Source organism: Pan paniscus, chromosome 5, assembly GCF_029289425.2.
Source record: "Pan paniscus chromosome 5, NHGRI_mPanPan1-v2.0_pri, whole genome shotgun sequence".
NCBI lineage: Eukaryota > Metazoa > Chordata > Mammalia > Primates > Hominidae > Pan > Pan paniscus.
Window position 1 is genome coordinate 101,919,245 of NC_073254.2, and position 25,543 is coordinate 101,944,787.

Consider the following 25,543-nt stretch of genomic DNA (forward strand, 5'->3'; position numbering starts at 1 on the left):
CTTATTATATATATTTATTATTGTACATAATTATATAACTATTATTTGTCTGAACTTTATTACTTTTTTTATATTTATGTATATTTTATTTTCCCCAGTCCCCTCCACCTTTCCTGGCCTCTGGTAACCACAAATCTACTCCCTATCTTCATGAGATCCATTCTATTTAGCTCCCACATATGAGTGAGAATATGTGATATATGTCTTTCTGGCTTACTTCATTTAATGCAATGTCCTCCAGTTCCTTCCATGTTGCTACAACGACAGGAGTTTATTCTTTTTTATGGATGAATAATATTCTACCGTGTATATGTTACATTTTCTTTATCCATTCATTCATTGATAGGCACTTAGTCTGAGTCCACATTTTGCCTACTGTAAATAGTCTTGCAATAAATATGAGAGTGCAGATATCTCTACAGCATATTGATTTCTTTTGGATATACACCCAGTGGTGGAATTGCTGGACCACATGGTACTTCCATTTTTAGTATTTTGAGAAACCTCCATATAGCTTTCCATAGTAGTTCTCCTAATTTACATGCCCACCATCTGTGTAAGAGAATTCCCCTTTCTCCATACCCTCACCAGCATCCATTATTCTATGTTTTTTTGATAACTGTCATTTTAACTGGAGTGAGATATCTCACTATGGTTTTGATTTGCATTTCTCTGATGATTAGTGATGTCAAACTATTTTTCATATACACATTGGCCATTTGTATGTCTTATTTTGAGAAATACGTGTACAGATTTTTTGCATGGTTTTTAATTGAATTGTTTATTTTTTTTTGTTATGGAGTTGCTGGAGTTCCGTATGTATTTTGGTTATTAACTTATTGTCAGATAGAGAGTTTGTGAATATTTTCTGCCATTCTTTAGGTTGTCTCTTTACTTTGTTGATGGTTTCCTTTGCTGTGCAGAAGATTTTTGGCTTAATGTGGTCCCATTTATTCATTTTTGCTTTGGTGGTCTGTCCTTTTACACAAGTCTTACACAAGAAAAATATGTGCCCATATCAAGTTCTGGACCATTTCCCCAATGTTTTCTTCCAGTAGTTTTATAGTTTCAGGTCTTAGATTTAAGTCTTTAATCCATTTTGAGTTGACTTTTGTATATGGTGAGAGACAGAATTCTAATTTCATTAATCTGCATATTGCTATCTTGTTTTCCCAGCACCATTTCCCAGAGACTGTCCTTTTTCTATTGTATGTTCTTGGTACCTTTGTCAAAAATGAGTTTGGCTTTAAATGTGTGGATTTATATCTGGGTTCTCTATTCTATGTGTCCGCTTTTATTCCAGTACCATTCTGGTTTGGTTATTATAGCTTTGTAGTATATTTTGAAGTCAGGTAGTGTGATGCCTCGGCTTTGGCTATTTAGGATTTGTGTAGTTCCATATAAATTTTAGAACTTCTTTTTAGTTTTGTGAAGAATGCCATTCATATATTGATAGGGATTGCATTGAATCTGTACATTATTTTGGGTACAATTGTCATTTTAACAATATTAATTCTTTCTATCCATGAGCATGGAATATATTTCCATTTTTTTTGGTGTCTTCTTCAATTTCTTTCATCAGTGTTTTATTGCCTTCCTTGGATAGAATTTTCACTTTGGTTAGATGGATTTCAAAGTATTTTATATTATTTGTAACTACTATAAATGAGATTGCTTTCTTGATTTCTTTTTCAGATTGTTCAGATAGTTGACATATATAAATGTTACTGATTTTTGTACGTCGATTTTGTGCCTGCAACTTTACTGAATTTGTTTACCAGTTCTAACAGTTTTTTGGTGGAGTTTTTAGGCTTTTCTAAGTGTGATACCATGTCACCTGGAAACAAGGCTAATTTGACTTCTTCCTTTCCAATTTGACCTTTATTTATTTCTCTTGCCTAATTACCCTGACCAGGAATTCTATATTATATTGAATAAAAGTGGTGTAAGCAGGCATCCTTGTTTTGTTCCAGATCTTAGAAGAAAAACTTTCAATGTCTTCCCCATTCAGTATGATGTTAGCTATGGGTTTGTAAAATATGGTCTTTATTATTTTGAGGTATGTTCCTTCTATACCCCATTTGTTGAAGGTTTGTATCATAAAGGAATGTTGAATTTTATTAAGTGCTTTTCAGCATCTATTGGAATGATCATAAAATTTTTGTTCTTGGTTCTGTTAATGTGATATATTATTTTCACTGATTTGCATATGTTAAACCACTTTTGCATCCCTGGGATAAATCTCACTTGATCATGATAAATGATCTCTTTAATTTATTGTAGCATTCAAATTGCTAGTATTTTGTTGAGGTTTTTTGCATATATATTGATCAGCGACATTGTCTTGTAGTTTTTTTGTTGTTGTGTGCTTGTGTGATTTTGGTAACAGGGGAATGCTGGTCTTAGAATAAGTTTGGAAGTATTCCCTCCTCTTCAATTTTTCGGCAGACTTTGAGTAGAACTTGTGTTAGTTTTTCTTTAAATGTTTGGTGAAGCTTCAATCTCATTACTCATTATTAGTTTGTTGAGGTTTTCTAGTTTCATGGTTCAATCTTGGAAGGTTATATGTGTCCAGGAATTTATCCTCTTCTTCTAGGTTTTCCAATTTGTTCACATATAGTTGTTCATCATAGTCTCTAATGATTCTTTGTATTTCTGTGGTCTTTATTGTTGTGTCTCCTTTTTTGTTTCTGATTTTATATATTTGAGTTTTTTCTCATTTTCTTAGTCTAACTGAAAGATTGTCAATTTTGTTTATCTTTTCAAAAAGTCAACTTTTCATTTTGTTGATCTTCTGTATTATTTTAGTCTCAATTTTATTCATTTCTGCTCTAATATTCATTGTTTCTTTCCTTCTACTAAATTTGCATTTGATTTATTCTTGCTTTTCTGTCTGCCTGTAAAGTTGTCTAACATGCCAACAAGTTTTCAAGAATGCAATACAAACTAAAAAGGGGTTTGTGAAGGCCATATATGATCAATAGAAGACTTCACTTCTCTACTTTCTTGTGCAGCTTTCCAAAAGAATCATGCTAATATCCAAGTAAGCATACACACAGAGATTTAAACTACCATGATTTTCTCTTTCAGAGAAAGGGGAGGTTCTTATTTCTAGAGTTGAAATATATTTTTCAAATGTCCAGCTTTTAACAAAAAATTGTGAGACATACAAAGAAACAAGAACATACGGCCCACATGCAAGGATGAAAGATCACTGAAAACTGTCTTTGAGGATGCCCTAAATGTTGAATTTACTAGGCAGAGACTTTAAATCAGCTATTTTAAATATGTTCAAAGAACTCAAGTAAATAGTATCTGAAGAACTAAAGTGTAAAAACAACATTTCACCAAACAGAGACTATCAATAAAGAGATATAAATTATAAAAAAGGGTCAAACAGAAAGTCTGATGTTGAAAAGTATAATAACTGAAATGAAAAATTCAGTAGAGACATTCAACAGCAGATTTGAACTGGCAAAAGAGAATCAGTGAACTTGAAAACAGATCAATCAAACACATCCAGTCTGAAGAGTAGAAAGAAAAAAGAATGGAAAAAAAAAAGAAACCAGAGCCTTAGAAAATTGCAAGATACCAAGTCCAACACAAGCGTAATAAGAGTTTCAAAACAAAAAGAAAGCAGAAGGGAAAAAAAGGAATATTTGAGTAAATAATGACTAAAATTTTCCAAAATTTGTTTAAAAAACATTAATCTACACATCCAAGAAGCTGAATGTATCCAAGTAGACAAACAAGAAGATTCACACCAAAACTCATAATAAAACTGCTGAAAAAGACAAAGAGAAAATCTTGAAAGCCACAAGAGAAAAGCAGCTCATCATATACATAAAAGGGATCCTCTAATTTAACAGTTAATTTTTTATTAGAAACCATGGTGTCAGTCACATATTCAGAGTGACAAAAGAAAAAAAAACTGTCAAGTAAGCAAAACTATTTCTTAAAGAGGAAAGAGAAATTAAGACATTCCCCGTATGTAGAACCAGAGAATTTGTTGCTAGTTGGGCCCCAAAAGAAATACTACTATGAACAAATATATGGTAACATATTAAATAATCTAAACAAAATGAACACTTTCTTAGAAAAGCAAAAACTACCAAAACTGACTCAAGAAGAAATAAAATATCTGAATAGACATATAGCAAGAAAAGAGATTGAATTAGCAATCAAAAAATTTCCCATAAAGAAAATTCCAGGACCAATTGGCTTCACTGGTCAATCAACCAAATGTTTAAAGAATTAACATCAAATCTTCACAAACTTATATAAAAAATAGAAAACATTTCAGAACTCATTTTATGAGGTTAAGATAATTCTGATACCAAAACTAGACAATAGTATATCTAAAAAAAAGTGCAAACCAATATCCCTTATGAATATGGACACAAAAATCCTCAAAAACAATACAAAACTAGCAAACTAAATCTAGCAACAAAAATCAAGAATTATACATCATGAGACCATTAAATTAGATTTATTTCAGTAATGAAATATTGGTTCAGCATACAAAAATCAATGTAATACATGAGTAGTCTGACTCCCACAATATTATGTGCCATTTTTCAGGTCTGACCACAGGACCAATTTCAAAAGCTTTACCTGGCAGGCCTCTTGGGGGAAAGCTACCTTCTCTACACAAGACATGGCGTACAGCTAGTGCACTGCAGGCTCCAACGAAAGTTGCAGTCGCTTGCATTCCTAGCTCAGGATCCTCCCTTCGAAGGCATCGTTAGCAGGAGGCCCTGGGCCAAGGCCTTTTCAGGTGCATCTACTAAGCCCACCATACCTGGGGGACCTTGAAGACACTTTTCTTCACTCTGACTTAATATTAAGTACTTTCCCACTCCTAGCTTTTCTGTCTCTTCCCCTTCCATCCCTTGGGTCAGGAAACAGCAGGAGCCTTCTTGGGAGGAATCCCTTGGCAGTGAGATAATATCCATGTCTGCAATGATACATCTGACTCCTCCCAACACCATTCCATGGGAGAAAATGGAACATTGAGAGAGCCAGCACTTTTTCCTATTTAGCCTCTTGCTTATATTATCACCACTAAGTGATTAAAGGTTTGACCGTTACTTTCGCTTTGGCTTATTATTTTAATTGGCCACCTAGACCCTGGCAGCTCAGCAATCTTAAGTTCAGTTCTTGACATAGTAATATATTATATAACCATAGTAATATAATAAAGGACAAATTCCACATGATGATCTCAATGGGCACAGAAAAGACATTTGACAAACACCTAACAGTATTTATTATGATAAAACAGATTTATTATGATAAAACAGTATTTTTATGATAAAACACACAATAATCTAAGAATCTTTTATTTTATTTTATTTTTATTTATTTATTTTTTTTTTTGTGAGATGGATTCTTGCTCTGTTGCTCAGGCTGAAGTGCAGTGGCATGATCTCGGCTCACTGCAAGCTCTGTCTCCCGGGTTCCTAAGAGTACTTCCTTAACTTGATAAAGGGCATCTGTAAAAACCCACTATTAACATTATTCTTAATGGTAAAAGACTGAAAGCTTTCTCCTTAAGATCAGAAATGGGACATGTATATCCCCTCTCATAATGTCTATTCAACATTGAATTTAATATTCTAGCCAGAGCAACTAGGCAAGAAGAAGTAATGAAAGGAATACAGACTGGAAAGAAACAAGTAAAACTATCTCTATTTCCAGATGACATAATCTTGCATATAGAAAATTCTTTTTAAAAAATCCACATGTACCCTAAAACTTAAAGTATAATAATAATAATAAAAATCCACAAAAAACTATTAGAACTAATAAATTAGTTCGGCAAGGTTGCAGGATATAAGATCAGCATACAAAAATTAACTGTTTTCCCACATACTACCAATGAATAATCTGAAAAAAATTAAGAAAGCTATTGCATCTGTAATAGTATCAAAAATAATAAAATACTTAGTAATACATTTAACAAAAAAGTTTTGTATTCTACATTGAAAAATAAAAAAAAACTTGAAGGAAATTTAAAAAGACATAAATAGATGGAAAGGCATCCCATGTTCATAATTTGGAAGATTTAATATGGTAAAAATGGCAATATTCTCCAAATGGATCTACAGATTTAATGCAATCAGTCTCACAATTCCAGCTTCCTTTTTTAGAGAAATTAACAAACTGATCCTAAAACTCAGAAATTTAAGGGGCCCAAAAAGCCAAAACAACCTTGAAAAAGAAGAAAAAATTTGGATAATTCTCTATTTCTATTTCCAGTTGAGACTGTGTGGTACTGGTCCAGGATAGACATATACGTCAATGGAATAGAATTGAGAATTTAAAAAAAAAAAAAAAAGAAAAAGAAGAAAGAATCCTGCTACATTTACAGCTTTTTTTTTTTTTTTCTTTTCCTGAGACGGAGTTTCACTCTTGTTGCCTAGGCTGAAGTACAATGGCGTGATCTCAGCACACTGCAACCTCCACCTCCTGGGTTCAGGCAATTCTTCTGCCTCAGCCTCCTGAGTAGCTGGGATTACAGGCAAGTGCCACCACGCCCAGCTGATTTTGTATTTTTAGTAGAGAAAGGGTTTCACAACGTTGGTCAGGCTGGTCTCAAACTCCTGACCTCAGGTGATCTGCCCACCTTGGCCTCCCAAAGTGCTGGGATTACAGGCATGAGCCACCAAGCCCGGCCCATTTACTGCTAATTTTTTAACAAGGGTGCCAAGACAATTGATTTAGAAAAGAATATTTTTTTCAACAAATTGTGCTGAGATAATTAGATATTCACGTGTAAAAATAACGAATTCGGATTCCTACTTCACACCATATAAAAATCTATTCAAAACTATATGTAAGTGAGGAGACTGTAAAATCTTCAAATGAACCATAGGGATAGGTCTTTATGACCTGAGATTAGACAATGATTTCTAGTTATTACTCCAAAAGCACAAGGAATAATAATAATAAAATAGGTAAATCGCATTTTTCAAAACAAAAACTTGTGAGCTTCAAAGGACACCTTTGAGAAAGTGAAAACACTTGCAAATCATAGAGCTAATAGGTACTTTTATTTAGAATATATACAGAACCCTTATAACTCAATAACAAGATGATAAATAATCCAGTTTTAAAATGGGCAAAGGATCTGAATAGACATTTCTCCACATAAGATATACAGATGGCCAATAAGCACATGAAAAAATGCCTAATATCATTATCTCTAGGAGAAATGCAAATCAAACCACAGTGTCATACAACTTCACACCCACTAGGATGTCTAGAATCAAGAAAAATGAACAAATGTAAGCACAGTGGAAGATGTGAAAAAATTAGAACCATCATATATTGCTGGTGGGAATGTAAAAACAGCATAGCCACTGTGGAAAACAATTTGGCAGGTCCTCAGAACTAAACATAGAGTTTAATAATAAGATTCAGCAATTCTACTCCTAAACATGTACCCAAGAGAATTGAAAGCTTATGTCCATACAAAAACTTATGCAGGCATGTTCATAGCAGCATTACTCATAATAGTCATTAAGTGAAAACAACCCAAATATTCATCAACTGATGAGTGGATAAACAAAATACGTTATATCCAAATGGAACATTATTCAGCCATAAACAGTAATCAAGTACTCATACATGATACAACATAGAAAAACCTTGGAAACACTATGCTAAGTGAAAGATAACAGACCTAAAAGACTACATGTTGTGTCCATTTATAGAAAATATCTAGACCGGGAAATCTCATAGAGACAGAATGTAACTCAGTAGTTTCCAGGGGCTTGGGGGCAAGGAGGAATAGGGAATGACTGCTAAATGGTACTGAGTTTCTTTTTGGTGTGATGAAAGTGTTTTGGCATTAGACAGAGGTGATGGTTGGATACCCTTGTGGGTATACTAAAAACCACTGAATTTTACACTTTAAGAAATGTGAATTTTATGATATGTGAATTATAGCTCAATTTTTAAAAACCCATGGAGAGGTTTAAAATGAAAATTAACACCATCGATAACTCTATGTTCTGGAGACAGGCACCACTAACATTTTGAATATTCCATTCCAATCTTTTTCTTATGGATATATACATATTTTAAGTCAAGCTCATATCCTACATATATAGACATATATTTTCCTCTATTGGCATTACATTTTTTGTTGTAAGAACAAACATTTTAAGAAATATTCTAAAGACCTCTTTTTTTGGAAGAGTGTATTAATCTTGTGGCAATAAACAGTTCCAGCTCATCCACTGATTAGACAAATGCAAGAAGTTGCTTTCTAGGAGCAAGCCTTCACATTGAAAATGATTTTGAATAGTGACATTGAGTGTAGAGGTACCAAGATGCTGTAGAAAAATGGTTTGACAGGATATTTTGCAAAACGTTTTTCTCTTTCAACATTCCTTTCCTTTCTTTCATAAATGTATTTGTTTTTCAACACAGGTATATAGTCAAAGGCTGCATACTGGCTAACGATTAACCAGCTGCTCTGATTATTTGCCAAGCTAATGTTGTACGGGAATATTGCACGTTGAATGATAAAAACCTTGGATACTGCACATTAAGTCTGGTACAACATGTATTCTAAATGTCCCCCATTTGACTGGGAAAGTCTAGTACATTTTAAGGATGGTTTATTTTTGTTTGCATTTAATTCAAAGGCTGAAACAGCACACCATCTTTTCTAAGTGCACAAATGGCTCCAGCATCTTAACTTACCTATGAAAATTAGGGGTTTTTTTTGTTTTTTGTTTGTTGTTTTTTTTTTGAGACAGTGTCTCGCTTTGTCACCCAGGCTGAAGGGCAGTAACACCATCATACCTCCCTTCAGTGTCAACCTCCCAGGCTCAAGCAATCCTCCTATCTTAGCCTCTTGAGTAGCTAGGACCATAGGAGTGAGCCACCATTTGATTAAGACACCAAATTAAAATTCTAAAGTACTGTGACCCTTCCTGGGCACTCAAATTATAGAAAAGATTTTTGAGGCAAAGCAATGGCTCTTCATGAAATAGGTCCTATCTATAGCATTATAAAAGTATTTCAGAAGATGGTTTAAGTCAAATATGTGGTATAGATTATTCTCATTAAAAAGCATTCAAATAAGACTATGTTTTGCAGGCCCTTGAAAAAATTTCATTGGTTATCAGTTACAACATCATAAGTCAATTTTTTTTAGAAAAGGCAATTGAGATGCTCATGGTCAGATTTGCTCCGACCCACCCAGCAACACAATGGCAGATTGAAAGTCCTGGTTCTTTAATTCCCAGGCCTGGTTCTAATGCTGCTGGATCACAAGGTCTTTATAATAGAGCTTATAAAAGCACATTTTATGTGAGGTGACTGGTTAGAGAAAATATGACCTTTCAAATTATATCACCATTTTCCACATAAAAGCCTCAGCCAACCTCCTAATTTATGCGACCTTTGGAAGCCATAAAATCACTTCCCAGGGAGAGTTGATGTTGATTTGATTAGGGCTGCTCTTCTTGACCCAGAGTGGGTAGGAGCCAGCCACCCAGGGAACAGCCCAGGGAACATCAAAATTCACTCAGCCCAGGGAGAAATCTGCAGCATAAGGAAGTCATTTGAACCCAGTAATGCACTTGCTAGAGACAGCTAGTTACTCTAGCTAAAGGTTTAATCTTTATCTCCTCAATTGAAAACCTAAGAAAACCTTTAGATTTGCCAAATGCTTGAAGAGGAATATTTCACAGATGTTAAGGAATACAGGACTCTACAAATAGAAATGCTAAGAGTATGTATGCATAGAAATTAAAGTCATCAGAAAAGGAAATGTTGCCTGATTGAAAACTCAAACATTTAATAGAATTTCTGTTTATTAATAAAGCAGTTTTACTTTAGAACTTGATGAATGACTAAGTGAAACAGAGGAAAGAGCAAAGGACTTGACAAAGTGCTGTTTAATACCTTTAAAATATATCCTGTTTTTTAATATAAAGTCATTTTTATAGTATATCTGCCTTATGGGAAATCCCAAAGAATTGGATAATAAAAGATACAACTAAGATTTGTTGGATTTTATATTCACTACTTTTCGTAATGTACAGATGTAGGTACCTGGGTGAAATTCTACTTATATATATAGGATAAAAGTAGGATATATATATATATGTGTGTGTGTGTGTATATATATACTAAAAGTGTGTCTGTGTGTATATATATACACACACACACACAGACACATATATATATGCTACTTTTATTCACAAAACATAATGGTAGCATTTTCCCCATGTGATTACAAATACTATGAGAATATCATCATAAACTGCTGAATAATGTTCCAACATATAAAAGTGCTACAACTTATTGAACTATTCCATTATTGATGAACTTTAGAGTTTTCAATTGTTTTGTATCATAACTAACAATCCATTAAACATTTTTGTGGATAAAAGGTTTTCGTGTGTTTCAGCTTGTTGTGTGGAATAGATGAATTTATAATGTGTTAAATCACATTTCCTTTTTGAAGATGAGTATCACCAACAGCCTTTCTATTTTTCTCCAGGTATATTACAGCCTTCTTTTTGCAATTATAATAATTGAATTTGGACTATGAATCAAAGAACCAGGTTCAATGCTGTATTTTTACCTGCATGCCTCTGACATTCCATAGATTTCTTGGATAATAATTACTCTCCCTTTAACAACACCATAAGTCCACTTAATCTATGAATTTGAACCTTGAACAAGAGAAAACTGAAGAATTATGTAAGAAAGAAACAGAAGAAGTGATGTTCTCAAGCTCTGGAGATTTTCAGGCAGCTTTGAAAATCTTTTTTATCTTATGTTTTATTCCCATAAAACTTAAAATCCTACTGGGGCATTAAGGTAGTATCGGAGGGGTAGTTTTTCAAGATGTTCTTGTACAGCTTCCTTCTAGAAATATCTAGAGTTCTCTAAACTACGTTTGAAAACTCACTAATTTAAGACTTGTAACTTTGCAGATGGACTTTCTTATCTGGGAGAACAAATTGTTCTTTTCTGCTTCAAGGAAATTTTAAAATGCTAAGTAAGGCTTGCTATCCTCAGAGGCAACATTGGCATCCTGAAACAATTTTGGCCATCTGATTCCTGAGGGTTTGGCCAACAGCTGTGCCCAAAATGGATAATTGTGCCTGGTTAAGTTTAGTCCTCTCTGACATCACACCTCACAGAGGAAATCAGCCCCACACATTTTTCTTCAAGGAGAGAAGAGAATTCATACAGATGATTCAGAATCAAGGAATGAAAATGACAACAAGCATGCAAATGTCACACTGAAAACAAAAATCCCTCCAAGTTCATTGGCTAAAGAGACAGTAGAAACATCCTGGGTGGAACTGAGAGCTGTGACTCTTGTGCTCGGTGGCCTGGAGCCATTCACAGCACCATCGGGAAGTGAAGGCAGGGAGCAGTGCAAGGCCCGGTTGTGTCTGTTTACCGAGCTCTGTAGGCCTTACCAACTATCATGTAGTAGTCTTTTTATGGAAACTAGATAAACAACATGCGTCACCATGGCTATTTCCCTTTATCAGAGAAGTGGAAGAAAGACTTCTACAAACTGTAGATATAATGGAAGTGTGTGGGCCTTTCCAAGCTATTATTGCACAAAATCAGAAAGAAATTGAAATGTTTTCTGCCAATGACTATTTTTATCCAAGTCAGACAGAAAAATATTTCTAAACATATAGATGTTTACCAGCTGTTCCCAGAGGCATTCATGTGACTGCGACATCCTTTCTATCAGCCCTTTAGGTTTGGAGTTTTCCATGCCAAAGAGACTGAACATCTTCTGCATTTTAACCCCAGCTCGGAGACACTTCCAGGAATTCCAGTCCTCCAAGATTTCAATGTCTTTATTCCTGTTCTACACTTCAGTTTTGTGCTGAAAGCATCTAAAGGAAGAAGAATGAGGGAGGAGGAATTCTGCCTTTTTTTTTCAAAATTTGTATCACTCATTTTTTTTCTTTTTTTTATTATACTTTCAGTTCTGGGGTACATGTGCAGAATGTACGGTTTTGTTACATAGGCATACATGTGCCATGGTGGTTTGCTGCACCCATCAACCCGTCACCTGCATTAGGTATTTCTCCTAATGTTATCCCTCCCATAGCCCCCCAGCCCCCGACAGACCCCTGTGTGTGATGGTCCCTGCCCTGTGTCCATGTGTTCTCATTGTTCAACTCCCACTTACCAGTGAGAACATGCGGTGTTTGGTTTTCTGTTCTTGTGAGAGTTCGCTGAGAATGATGGTTTCCAGCTTCATCCATGTCCCTGCAAAGGACATGAACTCATCCTTTTTTATGGCTGCATAGTATTCCATGGTGTATATGTGCCACATTTTCTTTATCCAGTCTATTGCCCTCTCTTTAATCCACGGTCTTCTCACCTTTGTTTATCAACATTTGTTGACTGATGAGTTGATGTCTCAGTTTTACCTTCATCTTGCACTCACTGTGTTTCAGTGGATCCTTACCTTCTTTCTCTTCTCTTCTTTGTGACCTCAAGTTATTTATCAGGATCTTTCCTTGAGGGACTTGGGGTATGTAGCACATAATGTGGAAGCAGCCAGGGCCCATTTATCTGTTCAGTTACACTTATCTGACTATCATATTTAATTTATAGGGCATTGTCTGGCTCATAAAGCTTTTAGAAGTCCAGCCTTCCCTCTCTTTCTCTTCCTGTTCCACCCTGCTCACTTCCTACACTGGTACATTTGTTTGTTTGTGCTCCCAGAGAAGACCCCTATGATTTCTCCCCACTTCTCCAATTGCTCCAGACTCTGACAAGGTTAAATTGTTGGCCTGAGAACATGTTCTCAAGAGGCACCCATGATTGTTGTCCTAATGCCTAATTAAGAAGGGTGGAGAAAATTCAACAGCAGGACCACAGTGTCATCATGGGAAGGGAGGAAATCAGATCAGTTTGCATAAGGGATATCTGCACTCACATGTTCATTGCAGCACTATTCACAACACCCAAAATATGAAACCAACCTAAGTGCCCATCAACAGATGAATGGATATGTGGTGTGTAAACACAATGAAATACTATTCAGCTGTTAAAAAGAGGGAAGTCCTGTCATGTGCCACAACATGGAAGAACCTGAAGGACATGACGCTGAGTGAAATAAGAAGCACAGAAAGGCATATAACTGCACAATTTCATTTATATGTACAATCTAGGAAAGTCAAACTCACAGAAGCAAAGAGTGGAACAGTGGTTACCAGCAGCAAGTTGAAGTAGGGTGGACAGGTGGGGTTGGCGTGGGGAGATGTTGTCTGAGGATATAAGATTTTAGTTAAGTAGAAGGAATAAATTCAGAAGATTTATTGTACATCATGAGGGTTATAGTTAATAATAATGCATTGTACACTTGAAAATCGCTAAGGGAATAGATTTTAAATGTTCCCATCACAAAAAATGATAAGTATGTGCAATAATAAATATGTTAATTAGCTTGACTTAGTCATTCCACAATGTGTGTGTGTATATATATATATATATATCATGCTGTATACCATAAATATATACAATTTTTATTTGTTGATTAAAAACATTTAAATTTAAATTTCAATAAATGGAAAGGGAAATGGGTTTGGAGTCACTCAGAACTGGATCAGATTCCTGGCTGCACAATTTACATGGACAAGTCCTTTAACCTTGATGAATGTCCACTTTCTCATCTTTAAAATTCACTTAATAATACCACAAGAAATTTCTGGAAATATGAAATAAACTAATGTATGTGAAATGATTGGCAGATGATAGATGATCAGTATCAGAGTCAGTTTCCATCTCTCTGCCCCTCAGTTTCATTCCTTCTTCCCTGTCTTCTGCCCAGGGCTCTTTCATTCTATATCTGATACACAGACAAAATACAATAAATAGTTATTGACTGGGTGAACTTGTGTAAAGATGCTGGTGAGTAGACCATGTTTGCAAATGTGTAGAGTAATATCACCCTTTTGGCCAACCCAAATTCTTGCTTTGCATAGGGACTTCCTTAGCTCTCCAGAATTCCCAGATAGATAACAAGAGGGATACAGTTGAGATGGATATTATTATTGTTGTTTTATGTGCGTCAGTATGTATAACTCTGCATGTAGATATTTATACTGGATGGATTTATATAAATTTTCTATTTTTGTGCAAGAGTTTCCTATATTCTACTTTTCTGGATTATGAGGAAATCTTTGAATAGTGTGGGCTTTGCCAACCTCTCCGTCCAAATTCCTGCCATCTCTTTTCTCTCCCAGCATTCCCATGCCTTCTATATTATGGGTTAAATGATTCAAAAGTGCTCTACCTCCTTGGTGCCTTTGCACAATCATTTCTTCCATTAGACTCATCCTTCCCTTAATCTACCATGTATTAACTTGTCCTTTAGCTCAACCATTACTTCTGAGAAGACTCTCCTAACACCACCTCCTCTTTTCTCATAGTTGTCTAGACTTTTCTACTCACCATATTTGCCATTTTATTATTGGTTTAGTTTCTGTCTGTTTCCTCCCCTAGATTTTCATCCCATGAGAGCTGGGTCAGCAATTTTTCTTGCTTTCTTCTGTGTTTCTATAGTACCCCATAATTCCTGGCACATAGTAGGTGCTTTAAAAGTATTTGTTGAAGGAATGAATGAAGAGGTGAAAGCACTTCACAAATTCACATTTGCTTCTCTTCAAGTAATGCTCTTGTAAGTAGAAAGTGGTTGGGTTTATTTCCAACAAGGTCATTTTATATAATTTGGCAAACCTGAAAATGATTTTATGTCCGTCTGAGTCCCCAGCACTTAACTCAATATTGTTTTTAAAAAGTTTCTCATAATAAAATACAGCTAAATTTTCAGTGGGTATATAGAGGAAATACAGGAAGAAATACCACTTTTAAACAGGCAAGCTTCATGGGCCATTCACATCTAATGTGCAGCAGAAGCAATTCTATGAATTGTTTCCAATTCCATTATTATACCCAAGATTTTTCAATAAGGATGCAACCGCATACCTCTGATTTCCTTCTTAGAATCTTTGTGATGTTGTCGATACAGGTGCACGCCTTCAGTATGTACAACATGATTCATAGAGTGTATGACATCACAGGAGGTTTAACAAACATAAGAAGTAACTAGAGTACAGTTGCTTGACTTGTGTTGCTAGGTTACTATCTAGTAATCCTCTTGCTTATCTTGGGCTTCTGGTATTTTCAATTCCATTTAGTGAGGGTTGGAGCTACTCTGATGTGTCTAGTTCTGTAATATATTAAAAGTCTAGCCAAAAAGAGGTGGCTATTCATTATAAGCAGGAGCTAAGTGTTTAAAAAAACACATGCAATGAGAGAAATAGACCAAATCATCAGGAAGGACAGTGTCAGAAAACTTTGTCTGACTTATTTTAATTCCTTTTTTTAACTATCTGACTGCATGTAAGTATTCATAAGGCTTATCTTGCCAATATAAAATATGCTAATCATGATATTAACATTTTTACTGTTAACACATATATTCTGCCCCCAAATGTGTTTTAGCACAGGTGAGAGAAAATTGGGTGAGTAACATGGTTTTCAGTAGTTCAAGTTTCCCACTCATGGATATTTAAAAATAGAATAATGGCAACATGTCTTTCCTAGAAATTCAAGAAGAATCATCTACTGACTGTCATAAAGCATGAACTATGAGTGATATACATGGGACATAAGAAATAGTTATGAACTTTTTTCTCCATTTAGGCCTAACAGAGCTGAAGAAGATAAAGAAAAATGAAAAGACAAGAAAAGAGAAAAGAAGAGAGAGAGCGAGAAAGAAGAAAGAAAAAAAGAAAGAAAGAAAAGAAAGAAGGAAGGAAGGAAAGAAAGAAAAAAGGAAAGAAAGAGAAGAGAGAAGAAAGAGAAAAGAAAAGGAAGAAAGAAAAAGAAAAGAAACTCTCAATAAATGAGAAGGGTCATTCATCCATTGAGGCAGGCAGGAGGTCACTATATATATTTTATAGAGGTAATAAATGGCAGGGGTATTGCTTAGGGCAGGAGGAAAAAGGAATTAAACCCATAGAAAAATAGACAAAGTGCAATACTCTAGGAGTTAGACCTCCAAATTAAATCCTTACAATAATGTTGAGCAAGTGTCTTGATACTTGTATAAGCAGAGTCCTGCTAGAACACAGAAGTTCTAATGCCTCCTGGAGGACAGCAGGGAGACTTCAGAGAGGAGATAGCCCTTGAGCAGACTTTCACAGCAATTGCATATTTCCTCCACCAAAATCTCCATAAGACACTGAACTAATCCATTGCATTGCTGAACAGAAAGTTTATGAAGGGGAATAAAATACATCTGAGACTGGACAGCCACTTGAATTATTTCTAAAGTTCACACAACTCCAAGGTAACACTAACAACCACAACAATTACTATTATTACTAACATTTATTCACAATATTTTATTTTAAATTACCATTAGTTAAATACTAAGAATCTACAGGACTTAATGCTACAGAACAGAAACCGTAAGTAGAAGGAGGCAGTATCTCTCACTGATGAAAAATGAATGAGGACATGTGTTGAACAATGAAATACGGTTTAATAAGGTGTCTCATGTGAACCTGCATAAGACAGAAAAAAGTCTTGCTCTTTAAATCCATTAAACAATAACAAAGAAATTGGTGTCAGAAAACTTAGATATGCGTATTCAGCTATATTAAGTAAAACAAAGACCAAAAGAACTGGAATAATCTTAATTAGATGTTTATTCTAGTCAATATCTATATCTAGTGTGTATCATTTAGGACAGTTGTCTTTCTTTCAAAACCCTTCAGCTAGAATGCCTACTCCACTGTCACCTCCACTGCAGCCTTCAAGACCAAAGTCTTACATTATTATGTTGATCAAGAAGCCAAGCTCAAACAAACATAATCAACAGAGTTATGGTAAAAATTATAGTTGGTTGAATAGTTTACTGGCTCAACTTAAGCAAAAAGAAAGTCTAATTTTGCCAGAATATTGCAGTAGAATCTTCGTGAAGTGTATTGGGGCTGATTCTACAAACATTTAGCCTAACTAGATTGGAAAGGAAACAAAAATTTAAAACAAAGAAATCAAAAAAAAATGTGTGTTTGATTAATCACAGCTTGGCAATAGCTCCTCCACCCAATAGAACCCCAGAAGCATTTTCCTCTGCTGATCCCCTACCATCTTCTCAACTCATTCTTCTTAAGAGGCCCCAGTGAAAGTCAGTTCCACTAGATGTGTGCTGACTCAGTCAGGCCAGCCAACCTCGATTGAGAACTCACCTGAATGCAGGAGCCATGAGCCAGTCAGCTCATCTCTGAAGTGAGAGAAAGAACAGTTCACATCTTCGTTAATTAGATACTAGCAAACTAAATGAGTAGATTCATAGGAGTAGGCTATCATTTTACCACCTGAATGAGAAAAGGAGAGGTGGCACAGATATGATTCTTCAGCAAATTGGCTACAGCTGCCAAATTGCACATTCAGACAGCCAAAGACAGTAACTATTTAACAGAGTATCTGTGCTGGGCCTAAAATTTTCCTAAGACATGTTTTTATATATCTTATCATCAGTTGGGTTGAGGTATAGGCTAAGAAGTATAGATGAGACATTCGTTTATCTTTCTAACTGAATTAAGTTCTTGAAAGTGCACAGAAAAGATGGATTCATTTAACACTCATGACTTGGATTTATTTTGCCTCAGTGCATTTATCTACAAGATGAGACAGACAAATATCTGTTTAAAGGCACCTCCTAGTATTGAGCTGAAAGTAACATAAATAAGAAATGCATTTTAAAAGCTAAAAATTCAAGTGTAATTTTTATAGTGGATGATTTTTCTCTTTAAGCTACTGATTTTTTAAAAGTCTTATTTTCTTTGTGTTTTGTTTCTACCTTTGTAGCATAAGAATACTTTTTTTTTTTTTTTTGAGATGAAGTTTGCTCTTGTTGCCCAGGCTGGAGTGCAACGGTGCGGTCTTGGCTCACTGCAACCTCTGCCTCCTGGGTTCAAGCGATTCTTGTGGCTCAGCCTCCCAAGTAGCTGGGATTACAGGTGCCCGCCACCACACTTGGCTAATTTTTGTATTTTTAGTAGAGATGGGGTTTCACCGTGTTGGCCAGGTTCATCTCGAACTCCTGACCTTAGGTGGTCCTCCCGCCTTGGCCTCCCAAAGTGCTGGGATTACAGGCGTGAGCCACTGTGCCCGGACGAGAGTACTTAATACTTACAAATACAAAAGAAAGTTGTTCAAATCTAATATTAAAAACATAATTAGATATTAATCTGCCAATGTGCTTAACTCTACCAGATCAACAAGATTCTAAATAACAACCTGAAATAGAACATGTCATTAATGAACAAATTTTCAAAAAGTAAATTACACTTAAAAATTTCTTGAGAGTAGATATCATGTTAAACATTTTACTGCAATAAACTAAAAGAGAAAATGTTTAAGTAAATAATTTATAATTTTATTGGGTTTTCCTATTTGAAAACGTCTTTGTGGACTTCAGGGAAAGGATGCTGTATAAGAAATTATTATTTTACCAATCCCATGTTGATTTTAGGCTCCACTGAAGAATATGATTAGAGTTTGGCCCACAAATTGTTGACAGAAAACTTGTATTCAAATTTTATTTGGTGACTTTCATTGAATGAAAATTTTATGAAGATGTTTGTCTTTTACATTATATTCCTTCCCATTCTGTCCTCATATATGTGCACTGGGGGATGATAGGAGAGATTTATTAAAGGAGGACTATTTATTTTCTGGCCAATTTCTAATCTAAATCTAAATTCCCAAGAAAAAAAGACACGTCTTCCATGTAACTGCTACTTAGCAGACATCAATTTCTGCTGTCATTTCCAGAAAAGCACCATGATTTAGTGTGGGACTCTAACATCGGACTTTTGGGTTGGGATCTCTGCTCTGTCACACTCTAGCTGTGGGACAGAGGGCAAATTATTTGACTGTTTTATCTCTATATTCTCATGTGTAGAGTGGGAATAATATACAGTTGTTAAGATTCAATAAGTTAATACATATAAAATGCCCAGAACATAGTAAATGTTCAGTAAGTTTTACTTATTACATCCATTTTTTTAAAAATTAAAATGGGTTTTTTTTGTAAAAATTAATCTGCTCTGCTGTTAGAAAACAAGAGTTGCTTAAGGTGAAATGAAAGAAAGAAAGGTAAAGAAAGAAAATTCTATTAGTCTACTAGTTGCAGAAAAATCATATTTTGTATCTTAGAATTGAAATGGAAGACCTCAAGAAGAGGAGACTCAGTCACACCAGGAGAAAAAATTGCCCATGAAACTTGAACTATTGCTAGCAGAGGTCACCATGTGAAAACAGGAGCCTGCAAAGCATTGTTGAACACACAGTCTTTTTGGAGACAGCACAGGGACACAGGTCAAAACTATGCAACTTTCATTCTCTACTACTCAGTGAGCTCTTCTGAGGAATATAAGTGCTAAAAAAATCAGTCAAGAGGGGAATAAACTCTACCATGTTTATAAAAATGGCTATTTCAGTATTATGTATAATCTTGAAAAACTATGAAATGACCTAGCTCATAGGGAAATCTCTAGTTGATGAAATATTATTAAAATCATACATATTAAAATTAGCAACATGGAAAATAATGTTTAATACTAAGAAAAAAGGACTCGAAAGTGTATACAGCTTATTACTGCATCTTTATGGAAATACATTCATAAATATTTAATGCAATTATATGATAAAAGGCAATAAGCAAGCTGAGAAAAAATAGTTGGGTTTTCTGATAATAATTTCTTTGCACTGTTTTTGTGAGTATAATTTCTTTGTACTGTTCTACGTTGATACTAAATAAATACAAAATTAAAACATAAACACATACATGAAGCATAATGCTAAAATCAATCAAGTAACTCATGTTGTAATAAACCAATAGCTTAAATAACTGTTCAATTTCATGAATTAGTAGAGGATTTGTTTTACCTTTCTGCTTGTATTGATACTGTTACTAAAGCAGTGTTCATTTCACATGTGTAATAGGAAACCTATGTGTCATGACTTAGCAAGTTTGAAGTGAAAAAACATCTTATTGATATTTTCTGTTTAAAAAGTATATGTAAGATAGTTCATCGTTCAATAGTTAATTATGATAAAAAATAGGTGGCACAGTAAAAAACCAACATTTACTGAAAACATATGATTTGATGTATAGGGTTTTTAGAAATATATGATTTCTCCTTTCAAATGCTACAAGAAAATTATGATTGATACCAGAGTAAACAAAAAATCAAATGCCATTGTGGTCAGGCACCATGTTTGCCTCTAGGAGTTCCATGAACCACAAATATAGACTGAAAAGAATGTGTGTCAAAGAAGTAGACCATGAGTTCCCTTGCTGCTGACTTCAGCTCAGAAACATGACCCCACAAAGCACACTGGAGCTGACCAAGTTGCACCCAAGGATTGGACCAGCCACCCACTGTGGAAACCAGTGAAAGACCACAGGAGAACAGGTGACTCCTCCTTCTCCCAGCATCAAGAGGATCACTAGGACAGACACCACGTTGGAAAGAAGTAAGAATTGAAAGGAAGAAGTCACTATAATAAGGACTTAAATTTAGAATTCCCGGAATATTTACCTCAGAGAAATCTGAAATCAAAATAGACTGTTTAAATCAGAGGAGGCAAAGAAACCATTGAATGACATTATTTTTATTTTTCCTTGCTACCCAGAGGGGTAAGGTAGAGATGGGGAGAAGAGAGCTTGAGTTTAAGGAACATTATATAGAATGTAGAAAAAGAAGATAATCTTTGTTTATCTAAGCAGTATATGAATAGCTTTCTATATTTGGGGATCTCTGAAAGAAGAAATCACATTTTTTTCTTGTAGTTATCCCCCTTTAGAAATTATATAGTTATACAATAAATGGCACTGAGTGAATAAATCACAAGACTTGAAGCGATGAGAGAGGTTTTCTAATTCATCATCCCAATTCCAGGTAGACTACCATAATTCAGCACAGAAACCTTTTTCTTGAGGACCTGGAGTATTTATCGTGAGTTTGTTCTTGGCCTGTGCAGTAAGCAGGCAGAACAGTCACTCTCCACCAGCCCTACCTTTCCTTTCCTGTCCTTTCTTCCTTTCATTACAATTTGCAGGCTGTTTTTCTTTACTTGCTGATTGTTAATAAATTTCTGCCCTTCCTCTCCCCACCCCTCATATCAGCTTACTTTTCCAACTAACAAAACACCAGTCTTGTTGAACCATCTATTACAAACACTGGAGCAGAATAGCAAAGGGATTTTTTAATCAAGGAAAAACTTGAGGTTAAATTATTACTATCTTGATTATGTGGGTTGTTCAAAAGAACTTTAATTTTTTTCTCCAATGAGAAATTCCTCCAGATAACCTATTGAGTATTTGAGTCCTCTGAGTCCTCCTGAGGCACTAGCACACTCTATTTTTTATATTGATCAAATTATAAAACACATCATACATGCAATTTGTTAGCTTGACTAAGTTTTGTTTTGCTTTTGTTCTTTTTGGTTTTGTTTGTTGTTTTCCTGTTTCCTTTTTTTTAAAAAAGGAAACCTCTAGTTCTATCTACTTTAGGGAGATTTATTTGGAATGAAATAAAAGTGACTTGTAATTATAGTTTAATGCCTCAAAATAGAAAAATGTGCCAAATTGCTTAACCAAATACATATTTGGTTGGGATTTCAGAGTTACTCCTGAGTCAAGGCCCTGGAAAGTCTGAACCATTGCTTATCTTTAATTTATGGTTCTCTGCTAAGGGCAGCACAGAACTGATTGTTCATAAGGTTAAAATTTTGGCTTACGAAAGTTGTGCATCACAGAACAGGCATCAAGACAAACTTCTATTGCATTCTTTTCTTTAGTTGTGGCATCTCTTTCCCTCCGTTTAAGACTCCCTCATGGAGGTATATACAATCCTGATTAGCAGGGCTGTGGATAAAATGGTCTGAGATAAAGGCAAAGTGTTTGATGAGCTCTTCCTGAGATTCCTGAGCTATTTCATTTCCTTCTTTCTTATTTTGGCCTCATAAAATATTGTTTGTGGTGTCTCACCAGACACGATCTTGTACACGTTAGCATTCTAACATGAACAATTTTAAAAATGCATATATCTCCAAGTTTAGAGTAAGAGTAAGACAGAGAACTGTGCTTTTCTCAAGTGTTTGCCAACTTTCAAACCTTTGGCATTTTAAGCAGAGATCCTTACAAAATGGAGTTTTCCCTGACATGTCTGGATGTGTATGTATCTGAACTGAGTGAATTTAGTCTTTCAGGGAGGCAGAAGATGACCAACGTGACTATGGGGGCAGTGAGGGCCCTGTGGCTTCATTCCTAAAGTTCAGCACAGTGCTCCTCCATCTGTGCAGCTTGGTTGATGTACCAACCAGGATCCTGGCAAGAAACAGATGGCACACTCAAATTGGGTGCTTTGAAGAGAGATAGTAGGGGGACTATTTATTAAGGTGAAAGTAAGGTGAGGAAGCTACAAGTACTTTGAGGCTAGTGACAGTTGGATTTGGAGGAGGGATTTGTAGCACCCTAGGCCAGAAGGGGCAAGGGAAGGAAGTAGTTACCAGAACCTAGAGACAGATAACAAACATAGAAAGAGGCATGGGTGACAGCTGTTGGAAAGAGCCTGGCTTCCAGTGGGGATATAGTTGGACTAAAGAAGTTGGATACAGCCAGCCCAGAATGGACTTGTCCTTGAGCTCCACAACTGGAATCCCAGAATAAGGGAGGCAGTTGATGCAGGTCAGACTCATGGAGAAACAGCAGGGTGAATTCTGGATCTGAAAGTGAAAATAAAAGAAATACAAAAACCAATGAGATTGATTCCCAAACTCCAAGGTCATGGCTGCTGCTAATTCATAGGTACCTCTTTGTGAACTAGAAAAATAAAATGCCTTTTTGAGTGACACAGACCTATTAGTGCACAGGATTTTGTTCTACTGGACTCTGATCAATCTGAGCCAATTGAAGTAATTCTATTCCCCTTGCCAGAGTTATTGGTTTGGTGATCAGTGCAGAACCTAGTCCAAACCAGTCAGCATCCTGACTATCCCCTGGTAAAAGCCAATGATTCAAGGGCAGGCATGTGTCTGGCAATAGCCTGATGGGAGTGAAGTTCAGAACATTTGATCTGTGACTGTTCAAAAAATTCTTTCTTCCTTCCCCAAGTGAACAAGGGAGCTTATGGTCCTGAGAGATTCTAGCATTTACCATAAGGGAAGACAGACTAAGAATAGGCCCGGTGTCTAAAGGGCAACAAAATGAAGAAATTATCTACAGCTCTTATTTTTATTATTATACTTTTTGTATCCTGAGACTTTGCTGAAGTTGCTTATCAGCTTAAGGAGATTTTGGGCTAAGACGATGGGGTTTTCTAAATATCCAATCATGTCATCTGCAAACAGAGACAATTTGACTTCCTCTCTTCCTATTTGAATACCATTTATTTCTTTCTCTTGCCTGATTGCCCTGGCCAGATCTTCCAACACTATATTGAATAGGAGTGGTGAGAGAGGACATTCTTGTCTTATGCCGGTTTTCAAAGTTAATGCTTCCAGGTTTTGCCCATCCAGTATGATATTAGCTGTGGGTTTGTCATAAATAGCTATTATTTTGAGATACATTCCATCAATACCTAGTTGATTGAGGTTTTTGGCATGAAGAGGTGTTGAATTTTATTGAAGGCCTCTTCTGCGTCTATTGAGATAATCATGTGGTTTTTGTCATTGGTTCTGTTTATGTGACAGATTACGTTTATTGATTTGCATATGTTGAACCAGCCTTGCATCCCAGGAATGAAGCCGACTTGATTGTGGTGGATAAGCTTTTTGATGTGCTGCTGGATTCGGCTTGCCAGTATTTCATTGAGGATTTTTGCATCGATGTTCATCAGAGATATTGGCCTGAAATTTTTTGTTGTGTCACTGCCAGGTTTTGCTATTAGGATGATGCTGGCCTCATAAAATGAGATAGGGAGAAGTCCCTCTTTTTCTATTGTTTGGAATAGTTTCAGAAGGAATGGCACCAGCTCCTCTTTGTACCTCCCACAGCTCTTACATCATGAATATCCAAGTTAAATTGTGCCTGGTCTCTATATTTTTCAATCACATTAGTCAATACATTTCCTTTAGTTTGTAAGTCAGCCACAGTTGAATTTTCTTTTGCTTGCAAACAGGGATTCATAGTTCTTATTGACCTTTCCTTTGTGGACAACTTAAAGCTTTTTAGCTTCCTCATTATTTGAACCATACGGGACAAGGAAGATTTTTTTAAAATTGATTCTAACCAAACTACATTTTCAACTCAAACCAGATTGATTTCAATCATTCCTGTAAGTCTATCCTTACTGATGTACATGTAGAAGTGAAAGTACCTGCAAAATTATTGAACAGGTTTCAGGTCATGTTTTCTTTCTGACACCTTCTTTAGCATAATTGCAATGAAAGTATCTTTTATCATCTCTTCAAACAATTGTATTTGCATTTGTCAAAAAATGCTCCCTCTGAGTGGATATCTGCCCAAGACATCCTTTTCATACCCACAATTGAATTTTCTTTTGGTAATTTGAATATTTTACATTTAACTTCCTTGCTCACAAATGTGAAGGTATAACTTAACATTAGAGACATTTCTGTAAGAAGAAATCAAAAAATGCAAACTAAAGTTTAGCAACTCAGGAATTTGGTTAGGTTTAACTATCAGGAGCCAGACTCCAAAAGTAGACTAAAGTGTGGCCGTCCTAATCTCTGTAGTGATCAGAGCTTGTCTGAACTCTTTTTTGTATATTTGGTTTATTTCTAGCTGGTATGCAACATAAAACAGCCTTTAAATCAGCTTCCCCATAGGTTATCTTGACCTCTTGAAAATCTGCCTTTGCGCTACCCACAAGAAGTTGATGGTCACTCTCCCGATTGGGAAGGGAATGCTACATGATAAGGCCTCAATAGACTTTTGTATAGTTTCTTGCTTCAAAGAACTTTGTTCAGGCCCCTCAACAAGAAAGATAAAGTCCTCATTGTCTTGCTTGGTTTCCAATCTGGTTTCCTCCCTTTCTCTTCCATGCCCTGAACTTTAACTTAACCAGCATCTCCACTACACAATTCTGTTGTCTAGCTGTGTCTTTGCTCCATCTCTCCACCTGGAATGTCTTCTCAGACTCTCCTCCACAACCTTCTCAGGCTTACCTGGCCAACTCCTACTCATGCTTGGCTCAGTTGGCACCCTCTCCAGGAACGCTCCTCTTTTCACACTCTGGCAGCTTTGCTTCCTTTGAGCTCTCATGTTAGTTCTGTCCTTGCAGTTCTACTCTCAGCGTATCTCAATGTGTGGACTCACCCACTAGACTGAGCTCCATAAGCAGGAACAATGTCTTACTTCTATTTTTATGCCCACTGACCATGGAGAGGGAGTCCCATACTTAAAGAATTCCATGTACAAAAGAATATTTTTATCTCCTTATCCAGGTATGAACTCCCCAAAACATTAGATTTCATATCACAA